Source organism: Euprymna scolopes, unplaced genomic scaffold, assembly GCF_053919585.1.
Source record: "Euprymna scolopes isolate OS-2025 unplaced genomic scaffold, ASM5391958v1 sca117, whole genome shotgun sequence".
In the NCBI taxonomy this organism is placed as follows: domain Eukaryota; kingdom Metazoa; phylum Mollusca; class Cephalopoda; order Sepiida; family Sepiolidae; genus Euprymna; species Euprymna scolopes.
Genome location: NW_027633122.1, coordinates 29322 through 43265, shown reverse-complemented (window position 1 = coordinate 43265; position 13944 = coordinate 29322). Strand labels below are relative to the sequence as shown.

General features: G+C 40.2%; 1 protein-coding gene across 2 annotated transcripts in view; it reads right to left on the bottom strand.

Annotated features, from left to right (window-relative positions):
* LOC145273637 (uncharacterized) overlaps positions 1–1022 on the bottom strand; it is a 36037-nt gene extending 35015 nt beyond the window's left edge. For both annotated transcript variants that reach the window (XM_080127082.1, XM_080127081.1), the window contains exon 1: positions 819–1022. The gene's annotated coding sequence lies outside the window, so the exon portion shown is untranslated. The remainder of the gene's footprint in view (positions 1–818) is intronic.
* Positions 1023–13944: the final 12922 nt, after the last annotated feature.

Genomic DNA, 13944 nt, shown 5'->3' with positions numbered 1-13944 from the left:
TTGGAATTATCGCCCTCTAACTATTACCGAATACTGCAGAAGTGCCCTTGGATCTGTCAAGGTTTTAGTCTATCAAGCTTATGTTTTTCTTTGGTCCGTAATCCTTAAAAACGAAACTCGTTATCTTTTTCGTTACACGTAAGTTCGAAATACTATTTTCTTTGTTTTTGAGGCATACGTTTCAAATAGCATGTTTATTTTATTTGGGTGGTTCAGTCAACTATTTTCAGCGTTATTGCTATTTTGATAATGCATTTTTATTTATTGACGTTACCTTCTCTTACGTTGTTACTAATACTTCTGTTCCCTTTCGTCCATCACTTTTTGTCTTATTCGTCGTTCATTCCATTATTTACAACATACAATGTGCAAACAACCAAGCAGCAAACAACGTTATCAAAGTTTTAGTATTAGACTTCAACCCCTCTCCCTCCACCTAGCAGTCGACACGATTCGTCTAGTAGACGATCCGTGATTCAAAGATAAAACATTAACATAAAACGTCATATTCTCCGTTTTCTCTTCCTCTCGTTTTATTAATAAAAGTGTGATTGTACATGTTTATTCTTTATCTCAGTTTTCAAATGACGTCATTCGCTTTGCACGGGGAATAACAAAAAATGTAAACAAACAAATGAAACAAGATTTAAAAAAAAAAAAAAAAGATTCATATAGTTTTAATATGTATATGTAATTAGATACATAATCCCTCGTGACCGATTCTATTAAATGTGTATTAACTTCCGAATGAAAATAAAAGCAGAATAAGTGATTGTTTAGACATAAAACATAACTTTAAAACAAAAAACTTCACTTACGATTTTTGAAAGCAGTTTTTTTTCTTTTTTTTCTTTTCGGCTTCGATCAGTCGGTCTCGGGTGTTTCTTTCGCGTTCCTTGACAGTAAAGAGACGATGATCGGACGGGTATTTATAACGGGTACACGAGTTCCGGATGGGGCGGCCTTTCAAGAAGGAGGCGTGGTTAAAGTGTCTGATGCCGGATTCTTGATTGTGTCGGGGAAAACCTGCGAGTACAAGAAAACAGACGTATTATGGCGTCAAACACATACACTCCTATGCACATACAGCTGTCCTCCTAAATAATTAAATTCTGCTCAGTCCCAACCATCATTCCTATTCCTCAATAACAAACTCATTAACCTGTCATGATATACCTGACGTAAGTCAAGCCCGGGCCCTTCGGGGCCTGGGCAACAAGTGTCAAGCAAAGACCAGCAAAGACCTTGGTCAATGTAGGGGCAACCCTTCATACCAATTGTCACTATCCAGCTCCCCTACTCCCCGGGGAGTTGGTCCCCATTTCCCCTTCACTCACTTTAAAAATCGGCCTTGTGCCTAATTTGCTCGGTGGGGGAGCACATAAATACCAACCTGTTATGATATGGATTTACTCTTTGTTGTTTAGTTGTACGAGTTACGTTCCCTTGAGGAATAATAAAAACGACTCCTGTAGCTCAATAACGTCTCGTTATTTTATCTCCTTATATCTTTATCGTACTAACAAATATTTTAAAAAGGTACAACATGATGGCAGCGGTAAATTATGGAATATTACAGTAAAATAAATAAAATAAATAAAATAAGAAAATCTTTATAGAATCCGACTATACCGTCTTATTACCGGCCAACGAGAATTTCGTTCACATATGCCCATAAATTTGACTTTATACCCATGAACTGTGAGTTGTCTAATATTTTCTCTTCCACTAAGGAGTGGAAGAGAAAATATTAGACAACTCACATAAACTAATGGATCACATTCTCTTCTTGTTCAGGAAAGAAGGGCTAAAACGATATAATTCTTGGTCATTCGGAAACGAGGCCGACAGACGCAATCATGCTATAATTTGGGAGAAATTCTTAAAGTTAATTTTCGGATTGCATGCTTCTGCTTACAAAACGAAACAGAAACCATTTGATTTTCCCGCAAGGTGTAGGATGCAAGCACACAAATGTAAGTTCAGAGACTAGCGTGAATTAGAAGAACGTTATTGATCAAGTAATTGTTGGAACTGTATTTTCAGAGTTGCAAAAACAACTACTGAGCAAAAACGAGGCCATGTCCATGTCAGAAGTGCTAAATATGTGTAAAAGCTTCAATTGACTACATGAAAAAATGGGTGAGTTAAACGCAATAAAGCCCAGACATTTGTGGTAGATGTAGGCTTCACCATCAGTGTGTGAATTGCCCTGCTCGAGGTAGCACTTACTCAGCATGTGGACGAAAGAACCAGTGTGGCAGATCCAAAAAGCCAAGAAAAAAACTGACAGGCAGCCACAAACGAACAGGCTTACCAAATACAAGAAATTTGTACCAATACAACCTATATTTAAAAAATGTATTATTAAAACTGTATTAACATTCAGAACCAGGTGGCTGATGAATTTAAGAAGATGACATTTTATTCAGTGCAGGACCATGGAAAAAGAGCTCTCGGCCAGAAGCATTCACTAGACTGAATTTTATACTACCAAACAGGAGAGGTAAACATATGTGACGTGATCGTCTTGAGGGAGTGAATTGCTCCCCATTGGGGAGGTTGAGACCCCCCCTGAGACCTGAGAAAAACCGGGTAAATATGCTAAGATTGTCTAATTGAATCCCGGACAACAGCAGGTGTCATTTAATACTTAAATGAAAATATATAGATATATATTTTGTTTTATTGTCAAAGCCAGATATATATTTTATTGTTTGAAAACAAATGATAGAAAATGTTAGAATAAGGGACATTCGTCTGGCATGATGAACACCAACCCAGGTGTTCTGAGTTCTAGGCAGGAAAAGTGACAAGTGTTGACCTCCGAGGTCGTGTGAAATTGATTTCATTTTAGTTTCAGATTCACAAAACTCTAAACTATGGCTGAACTGCACTCACACAATTTGGGTCTGGGGTTTTTTCAGAAGTGGCCAGGTCTCTCCTGCTCAGGTCAAGCAACTGACCCCTGACAACTGATACCTGACTTCCTTCAGAAACTGTGGCTCGTGATGTCTAGTTGTCCGAGAGACCTCCACATTAGATTCTAAACGCCTCTGTGTAGAATTCTGCTGAAAGCGAAAAGCGAAGCTTCATACACCAGAAAGAAAGACAGATAATCAGGGTTCTATCTACTAAAAATTAATTTCACAAAAATTACAGTTCTTTTTTACATATATACATGTTCAGTTATTAACACATTTTAAAGTTCACAAATCTCACTCAGGTGGATGAAGAGGTGGGGGGTGGTCAGGCGTTCGAAGCTGATTCCTCGAGATTGGCACAAATCTGTCTGTTTTCGAGTGGTTATTGGCTTTTATAGTAAGGTCCCGGTTGGGGTGGACGGTCCACCCAACCAATCAGAGCAAGCTATGTATCTGGGGAAACCATAGATGTGGAGAGAAATACACTCCACTTACATACATTCCAGCAAATGTTTCTGGAATGTGTAGACCAGAATAGACATCCATGTTCAGGCATAACACAATAAAACAGCGGTTCTTACAATGGCTCCAGTATCCTGCAGCACAGATCCATAGAAATTCAATGTGCCTACAAAGGAGTATGAAGATATGTGAAGTTCTGTGTGGTAATCTCTGATGGACCTACCATATTAGGGTTAATCTCTTTGAGAATTAAAATTGGCCACATTACACTGTTCCATCAAAAGAACAAAATGTATCTCACTCAGTTATGTAACAGGTGCCCCAGTTGCTCCTCCAAATTATATTCCAATCAACTTTACGAGAGCTCTGATGGAAGTGTATCCGGACCAATTTGATCAGATTGGCAACTTTGCAGGAGAATGCCACATTGTATTTCGCCCAAATAACCATCTCATAATTCATGTACCTAGAAAATACCCCGTCCACATGAGGGGCGAGATAAAGGTAGAACTGGATAAACTGGGATCCCAAGAAATAATCCAAAAAATTGATGAATCAACAGATTGGGTGAACAGCATCGTATATGTACGCAATAGCAATGGCAAATTTCGCCTATGTTTAGACGCAAAAGGTCTCAATAAGAACATCATGCATTGCCACCACAAATCCCTAACCCGATGGTAGAACTCTCACACAAATTATCTGGTGCAAAATTCTTCTCAAAACTAGATGTAAAATATGGCTACTGGTCGCTTGACAGAAAGTCACAGTTACTGACCACTTTCAATGCATCCTTCCAGAGATATTGTTTCAGAAGAATGCCCTTTGGTTTAGTTATGTCCCAAAATGTTTTCCAATGGAAGATGGACATGATCATTGAGAAGCACCCTGGAGCATTAACATTAATTGATGATGTGATCATCCATGGAAAAACCAAAGAGGAGCACAACCATAACTTACGAAAGTTGATGGAGACTGCACGGACTGCTGGCTTCACATTCAACAGTAGCTAATGTGCACTGAATCATAAACAAATAAGATTCTTTGGCGCTATCTTCAACAAAGAATATGATACACCCAGATCCCCCAAAAGTGGAGGAAATAAAATCACTCCCCAGCTCAACTAATTTTATCGAGTTGCAAAAGATACTAGGAATTATTACCTACATGATACCATTCATTCCTAGGCTTTCAAACCTCACGAATGGAGCAATAGCTACCAGAAATCGCTGCAAGAGATAAAGGACTTAATATACAAGGATACTCTGCTATTATGATCCTTCAAAAACGTCCATTGTACAAATAGATGCATCATACAGAGGATTGGGACAGCCCTAATCCAAGAAGGCAAACCCATAGCTTTTGCTTCAAAATTGTTGACTGAAGCAGCAGTACTATGCCAATATTGTGCAGGAGCTCTTGGCTGTCACATTTGGCTATGAACGTTTTCGAACATATTAATTATGCTTGTTCATTTAAAGTTGAAAATAAGCACACACCTTTGGCAATGATTTACTTCAAAAACTCCCAACTTCAACATATTTGGGAATGATTTGTCTCAACATATTTTCGTTGGTCTGGTATGTTTAATTACAAGAATATAGCATTATCATTAAGTATTGACCAGGCAATAAGATGCCACTAGCTCATGAATTATCTAGGCTGCTCAACAAAAGGAATAAAGAATTTATTGACCTAGACATCAAGGTAGACTTTATGTAATTCTTAATTGAGAAATTAAAACACATCTGTCAAGCAACATATGTTGATCCAATATTGTGAGTTGATGGTACTGATTCTTTAATGGTTGGCCTTCAACAATACTGGTCTTATTAAGAGAGTTCTCTATTGAGAATAGTGTATTGCTCAAAAATAACAGAGCACTGATCCCTTATTCAATGTAACCAGAGAAAATTTACATTATGGACACCAAGGACTTGGCAAATGTAATCTAAGAGCCAAAACCTGTTTTTTTTTTTTTTTTTTGAGTGACATCAATTAAATATCAACTTGATAATACAGCAATACACCATATGCCAAGAACTTCAGAAGTCCTAAACTACTGAGATCCTTATGCCATATGAGATCCTCATACGACCATTGCAAATCTTAGCTACTGACATTTTCAGCCTTCACAGGATTAATTTCCATTCACATTATGGATTACTATTCAAACTACTCCTTCATCTGCAAACTAAGTGAATTCTTCAGTAAGGAAGTCATCGGTTTTATCAAGCAAATCTGAACACGGAGTGCCAGAAAGGCTTATCAGTGACAATGGTTCACAGTTTAGCTCTCAACATTTTAGATGGGGTTTGCTAAAACATGGGATTTTGAACACATCACCTCTTCTCCCAGACATTATTGAATGGCATGGCAGAACGCTACATATAGACCATCAAAGCAACTATGAAGAAAGCCATACTGAGCAATTGGGACATAAACATTATTTTATTGTGTCTCCGATCAACTCTGTAGATCATATTATCTCATCCCCGAAAGAACTATTATTTAATTGTAAACTAATCAGCAATGTCCCTAACAAAATATACCAACCAAAATGTCTAAGAGGAAATTCAGGATCACTAACTACAGAGACAGTTGTCACAGAAAAGACATGATAAACACACTAGTGCAGGACAATATCCACAAGTACAAGACCAGGATATGAAAAGATGGACTCCAGCGATTGTCAGACAAGCCTGCACTGAACCGCGATTCTACATTGTTGAAGTCTCAACAGGACAGGTTCTTCACAGAATTCCAATATCACACAGACATTTCTGCATAATACACTCCCCACATCATACTCAACTTACACCACCCAATATTCCATACATACATCTTGCAGAAACTCCCAAAACACACACTAGCATTTTCACTCCCTCTGCAGAAACACACATACCTGCACAAAAAACATAGTTCAGCAACAACAAACCCTCTGGAACAATCACAAGCTCGGGTCGTGTCGTACCCACCTTTTTTTTTTTTTAAATTAAAAAAAAAAAAAAAGGTACGACCTATAAGAAAAATTCATACCTGAAACAAATTCTGCTTGAACATTCTTTAATGGAAGAGGGATGTCATGATATGGATTACCTGACCCTGTTTTGTTGTTTAGCTGTATGAGTTACGTCCTCTTTGGAGAATAATAAAAATGGCTCCCATAGCTCAATGACGTCTTGTTATTTCTTCTTATTTATACTAACAAATATTTCAAAGAAATAGAGTGACCTTTGGGACTTGATAAGCGATATATGAACAAATACACACAACATTACACACTTGCAAGCATATACATGTCTCCGTGTATATACTTACACCAAACGAAAAAAGGGAGAGGAAAAAAACGATTGACCCAGATATTCCTGGGCCAAGATCATAATGCAGTAGTCTTTTGCCCTTAAAAGAAATTCTTCTTGATTATTTTATTCCACCAAGAGGGCTCCTACATGAAAATGATCCCTCATGGGCGATTAAGAAGAGAGGCAATGAATTAAGAGTGAGACTCTAATGCTTAAGTTTTTTCTTTGGTTTGTCATGCACTTAAATTTGAAATACAACTTTATTTTTAATCTGTTCCATTTGAAATAGCATTTTCCTTTGTATAATATTATTCAAACTATTATTCTCATCTTAGTTATTATTTTCTTAATGTTGTGACCAATGTAACCACCGACTTTCTTCATATGCATCTTTGCAATCTTTGAAATCTGTGTTGAACTCAAAAGGATTCCGGTTGAAATTCAATATAGTTTCTCATATAAAGAATCCAAAGTTCCCGCTTATGGTAAGTATAAAAAAGTTCAGAGGTTATATCGACTGAAACATTATGAAAATAACAATCAAACCCAAATTATCAATCCTATCACCCTCCCAATCTGAAACAGTATTTTCGTTGGTCTGGTATGTTTAATTTGAAATAACATGTGCATTGATAAATGCACATTATTCTGGCCAATATCTGATGAGCTCCCAAAACGCAAACCATATGATGGTACATCAACATCAAACACCAGAAACAACAGAACAACAGAACAACACAAAACTCACAAAATATTTTGGACAAGATTGTCTCACAAATGAAACAAAAACAAGCTTGCCGTGGAAATGGCCCAAAAGAGCTGCCCAAAATACACTAAGACCTTTCATTGCAGAAAACTGGAAAAATGGACCAAGCAACACTGTACCAAATATTTTCTGGATAAACTATCACAGGAATATATAGATAAGGAAGTCTCTGTAAATTGGCTGATTATTGTCAGGAGAGAATAACTTCCCAGGATGAAAACTTGATAGTCAATGCTGTTAAGAAGATAAGTGGTTTTAGCAATAACAGCAAATGCAGGTTCTGCCACACAGAAGTAGAGAGTGTGAGCCACCTGACATTCAGTCATAAGTATATAATAAAAGTAATGCAACACAATGAATGATGTGTAAAAAGTTGAATATCCAGTGTAGCGGTAAGACCTGGGAATATAAGGAAAAAGCATCCATTAAAACTACACAGTTCTTTTACAGCTATGTATATAGAAAACAAAGCTGTTAAACGTGACATAGTAATATGGAGTAATAGGGAGAAAGTAGCTGAAGTTAGCGTCCCTAATGATGCTGGCCTAAACACAGATGCGAAAAAATAACGAAATACCAAGGTCTTAGGTAACGATAGAAAAGAAACTGGAATCATTCATCATTCCAATAATTATAGGAGCAATTGGCCTCATGAAAAAGAATTTCAAAAACTATCTGGCAAATATAGTCGGTGAACCAAGTGCAAAAAAGGGCTAAACAATTGGGACGGTTAGAATCATCTAAAGATCTATTGGTTTGGAGTGTTTGAAATAGCGGGTCTGTCATCCGATAGAATGCCCATATTGCTAGCAAAAAACAAAATGATGAAAACCAAAATAAAAACAAAACAAAAACAGATTGAGTGGACGTAACTTAAGAATGTAAATAACATACGTTTTAGGTTAAATAAATATGAACCGCATTTACTTAACCGGAAAAGGGTGAAACCCTTATATAATAACCGGATGTAAAAAGTATTAGAAACGATTTAAAGTGTGTGTGAGAAAGAAAGAAAGAGGGAGGGGGTAAGAATAAACTGATGAGTCCACTACAAAGAAAAAAATTCACACGAAGATCTTTTTTTTTTCTTTCTTTTTTCAATAATCTTTTGTTAAACGAAACTTGGGAAAAATAGAGGCTTAGCACTTTTTCTTTCTTGGTTTCTTTCATCTCGGGCCAAATTTTCATTATCATTATTATTATCACTGTCGTCGTCGTCGTCGTTGTTTTATATTACTGGGAATTTTTCTTGTTTTGTAAATGAAATCAGAATCCGGGTTCGGGACATTTCAAACAATTACCTATTTATAATAGCACACACATAGACAACAAACACACAGATTTTTATTTATTTATTTTTTTTTTACTAGGGAGTCGTCACTTATTAAGACCTAACTGCTAATCGAGGATAAAGGTTATTGAGCGTCAGATGGCCGGTGAAACACCACCATGGTGATCAGTAATGGTTGAAATTGTATAGAATTTCATTATTTAAGAGGATGGCTCAACAAGAACTTATTTACATTGGATTTGAAAACGACCATGTTATAGTCAACTGAGAAGCATTACTGTGGCATTGTGTTTCATAGACTAGGAAATAAACTTTACTCATGGAATTTTTGGTTAGTATTAGGCATTGATAGAGAGTAAGGGAAATTATTGATAGTGGTTGTAACTAGACGAGTGCCTGTTGTGAATTTGATACGGAGGGGAGGCATAGCTTGAAAACTGGAAGAATGGTCAAGCACCTGTCATGAAAATAACGATAGAGCAGAGATAGACTTGCAATATTATGCATTATTTAGTTTTCAAATTTATATAAATATTTAGATATGAAAATAATGTTTTCTATGATGTAACCAACTCCGTTTATTCCATATTGGAATAGTTTACAAAAGCAAGATACTACATGTATATTTGAGCTGCATGTAATTGGCATATAGGTATAAATTTAGACGGTCCTGGATATGACCTTAAACTATATCTGATGGGGAGGCTCCAGCTTGCGAGCCTTGAGGAGTGTGGAGTGACCCTTTAATTGTCATTGCTCCCAGGTCCACTCTGATCCGGAGTGGTTGTACCTGTTAGGGTCCCAATTATGGGTTAAATAGAAACTGACTAAGAAAACAAATATATTCTATTAAAAAATTGTTCTTCAAAATCACTGGATTTGGCATTAAATAACCTGAAAAGGGTTGATATGCAACTAAACAAAGACAACAAGATAAATTTAAACAATAATACATGCAGAAACACATGGAAATATGACTTAGAGGTTTATCGAATAGGATCGCTTCAATAATAAATGGATAAGATGAGATTTATCTATCTTCTATAAATTTCTTTTGTGTGTATTGATATTCATATTAAAAACCCTCTTTTCTATTTATGGTATTTATTTGCTCCCCCACCGAGCAAATTAGGCACAAGGCCGATTTTTAATGTGAGGAGTGAAGGGGAAATGGGGACCAACTCTCTGGGGAGTAGGGGAGCTGGATAGTGACGATTGGTATGAAGGGTTGCCCTACATTGACCAAAGTTTTATATGTGAGGTTTCCCCCACATATGGTCTTTGCTTGCAGTATCTGCCGGAACAGATGGTATTTATTTGCTCCCCCACCGAGCAAATTAGGCACACGGCCGATTTTTAATGTAAGGAGTGAAGGGAGGTGGAAGGGAAAAAGGGGACCAGCTCCCGAGAGGTGGGAAATGGAAGCTGGTTAATGGTCAGGCATGTGGGGCTGCCCCCACATCTGGTCTTTGCTAGTCATAGCTAGTCATAGCTAGTCATAGCCTGCAGCATCTGCCGGAACAGATGGTATTTATTTGCTCCCCCACCGAGCAAATTAGGCACAAGGCCGATTTTTAATGTGAGGAGTGAAGGGAGGGGGAAGGGGAAAAGGGGACCAGCTCCCGAGAGGTGGGAAATGGGAGCTGGTTAAAGGTCAGGCATGTGGGGTTGCCCCTACATCTGGTCTTTGCTTGCAGTATCTGCCGGAACAGATGGTATTTATTTGCTCCCCCACCGAGCAAATTAGGCACAAGGCCAATTTTTTAATGTGAGGAGTGAAGGGAGGGGGAAGGGAAAAAGGGGACCAGCTCCCGAGAGGTGGGAAATGGGAGCTGGTTAAAGGTCAGGCATGTGGGGTTGCCCCCACATCTGGTCTTTGCTAGTCATAGCTTGCAGTATCTGCCGGAACAGATGGTATTTATTTGCTCCCCCACCGAGCAAATTAGGCACAAGGCCAATTTTTAATGTGAGGAGTGAAGAGAGGGGGAAGGGAAAGGGGGGACCAGCTCCCGAGAGGTGGGAAATGGGAGCTGGTTAAAGGTCAGACATGTGGGGTTGCCCCCACATCTGGTCTTTGCTAGTCATAGCTAGTCATAGCTGGCAGTATCTGCCGGAACAGATGGTATTTATTTGCTCCCCCACCGAGCAAATTAGGCACAAGGCCAATTTTTAATGTGAGGAGTGAAGGGAGGGGGAAGGGAAAGGGGAGACCAGCTCCCGAGAGGTGGGAAATGGGAGCTGGTTAAAGGTCAGGCATGTGGGGTTGCCCCCACATCTGGTCTTTGCTAGTCATAGCTTGCAGTATCTGCCGGAACAGATACTACACTTTGATCCTGCGAAGGCTAAGAACAACAGTTTAGTGCTTGGCCACGGGCCTGGCATTATCTACTGCCAGGCCCTCATTTGGGGTCCAAAACACTTAGGCACCAGGGCCAGTAGGAGGAAGTGGGGGTCGAGGGTCATTTCTAACTACTTGCTAGGTCTTTTAAAGACTTTATTAAGTTTCCTACACTAAGACATTATCACCATAATACCTCATTCTTACCATGGAGTTTATCTACTTAAAATCTCCCCAGCGTATGTGTCGGCTTTATATACAAACTGAAAAACAAAACGAATATTTACATGTTTTAAGAAAACAAAAAGTTATATATACAAACAAATTTTTTTTTTTTTTTCCTAATAAATGATGGATGAGATGATGGGGAGGGGGGCGAGCTAAGATACACCCAAAAAGAAAGAAAAAAAAATAAAACAACTAAACAAAATGCCTATGGGGGTGGGTTAGTAAGGGATCCTCCCAACCTACTTCTAAATATGGAACGCCCACTGTCTTCCGGTCCCGAAGGCCGAAAGCAAGCAGGTCATTCCCTAGTGGGGAGTGGGGGACCTAGGGACGATATTTTGAAAACAAATTAGATATGGATGGGTAACATAGGGAATAGATGGCGTCTTCCAAGATAAATGTACGTGTAGGGGCAACAGACCGGGGACAAAACAAAGGGTGGACTGGGCATATTTGGAAGCTCTCCTAGTGCCGATGAAAAATAAAATCGGGGACAGGGTCAACTATCATAGTTGCCCTAGTCTAGCATCTAATAAAGTATTTTCCACTCGAAGTGGTTACAACCTGACTACTCCTACTCTATAAAACTTTGCTCCGCGCTGGGTTCCGTAGAACCTTAGCACCGCTTGACCAATACCACTAGGGTGGGAAAACAAACTTAAACCTAGCGGCTCGTCGGATGCACAAACTAGTGTTGTGCACCCATCTCCTATCAAAATCTATGCGATGTAATCTTTTACAATCGCATCTGATCTTTACTTTAAGCATCAGCTTAAAGTAAGCGACCAGATCCTGATACGAAGCAGATTCAACTCCATAGACAATGTTAAGACGTGTAACCCACGTCACTAACCTAGCTACAGCTAGGATCATGAGAAACATCAACCATTTCTCCCCAGTGAACGGCGGATCCATGTTGTCGACGACGTATGCCAAATCAAGTGGCACCAACCGCTCAGGGTCGATGCGAGCCATTACCTCTCTGACATACTCCCAGAGCCTCCGAACTCCGCTGCAAAGAAAAAAGGCGTGATCCCTTGTCTCATCCTCACAGCGGGGGCAAAAGGGAACGTATTCATCCCTCCTGCAGTCCCTGGCAAGCACACCAAAAAGTGGCAGCGCATTCCAGACAAGTCTCCATGTTCTGGAAAACTCTGAATTGTTTAAGAAGCTTCTGGCTGGCGCCCAATTCCACTGTAAGAGGACCTCCTCCCTCGACATGTGTAGCCCTTCAACCAGCAGATCTTTTGTGGTCCCCACCATTAAATCCTGATATAGCCTCCTTCTAGGCTGTGCAAGGTCACTGGACCCTGGCAATGCCCTAAGGGCGGCTCGGCATTCGGAGAGGAATTGCCGTTCCCCCACCGGTCTTCTGCAACCTTCAGCGGCAGGGGAGGATAAGAGCTGTGGGAAAGCTTGCTCTACAACTGGTACCCAGTGCAATTCCTCAAGCAGTGTCCGACTCAGGAACGCTGATCTTTCGGCGTACTTATGACTTAACAAGTCAGGCATTCCTATGCCGCCCTCGCTGAGTTTCTGTATACAGACCTGTCTACGGACATATGGCTTTCCTCCTTTCCAAAGAAGTTGGAAAAGGAGTCGCTCCAAAGCCTTACAGTGGTCCGCAGGCAGAGGAAGTACTGACAAGTGGTAAAGGATCAACGGAAAGACGTAAGTTTGACACGCCTCCCTCCGCATGACCCTTCAGGGATAAGCTCCTGCGAATCCAAGTCCTTACTGACGATTTGACCTTCGTCTGTACTTCTGACCAATTTTTGTCCAGCTGGAGTCCATGCCCAAACCAGACTCCAAGAATCTTTATTGGGTCATCAGTCCAGCTGAACCCACCTGGAAGCGAGTTTACCCTGGTCCAGGTGCCCAACCGCAGGCCAACGGACTTGCTGCGATTGACTATGGCCCCTGTGATACTTTTATACTCAGCGACCGCCTCCATCACCACTTTAATATCGATCCTTCGCCCTACAAAAACGGTGACATCATCAGCGTACGTGGACACCCTGGAGAACTTGCCGCCAGGTAGAGCTATGCTGCGCAGGACTGGTCTAGTTGCCTCGTCCCTTAATTTGCGAAGGAAGGGCTCCATCGCCAGGACATACAACAGAGGCGACAGCAGACAACCCTGGCGCACCGACCGAGAGACCCCAAAGGACTCCAACAACCTACCATTTACTTGTACCGCTACTGCAGGATTACGATACAATGGAAATCCACTTGCGGAAGTCTGGACCAAAGGCGGCGGTCTCCATAACAGATTCCAAGAAACCATGGTCGACCCTATCAAACGCTTTGGACTGATCTAAATTAATTAGCGCAGCTCCTGTGTCATCTTCTAATCCCTCTATGATCGTGCGCACCAAGTGCAAGTTGTTTTGAATCAATCTCCCCTTCACAGAACAAGTCTGATCCGGTTCGACTAAGTCGCCGATAACAACCTGCAGTCGGTTTGCAAGAACTCGGGCCAAAATCTTCAACTCTGTGTTTAGCAGAGTGATGTGCCTATAATCATCTAATCCTCTCCACTATGCCGCTCTCTTTTCTTCAGTAGTGTGACCACTCCTTTAATTACCTACCCAGGGATGGATCCCTGGGCAAACCAGTGGTTAAACACA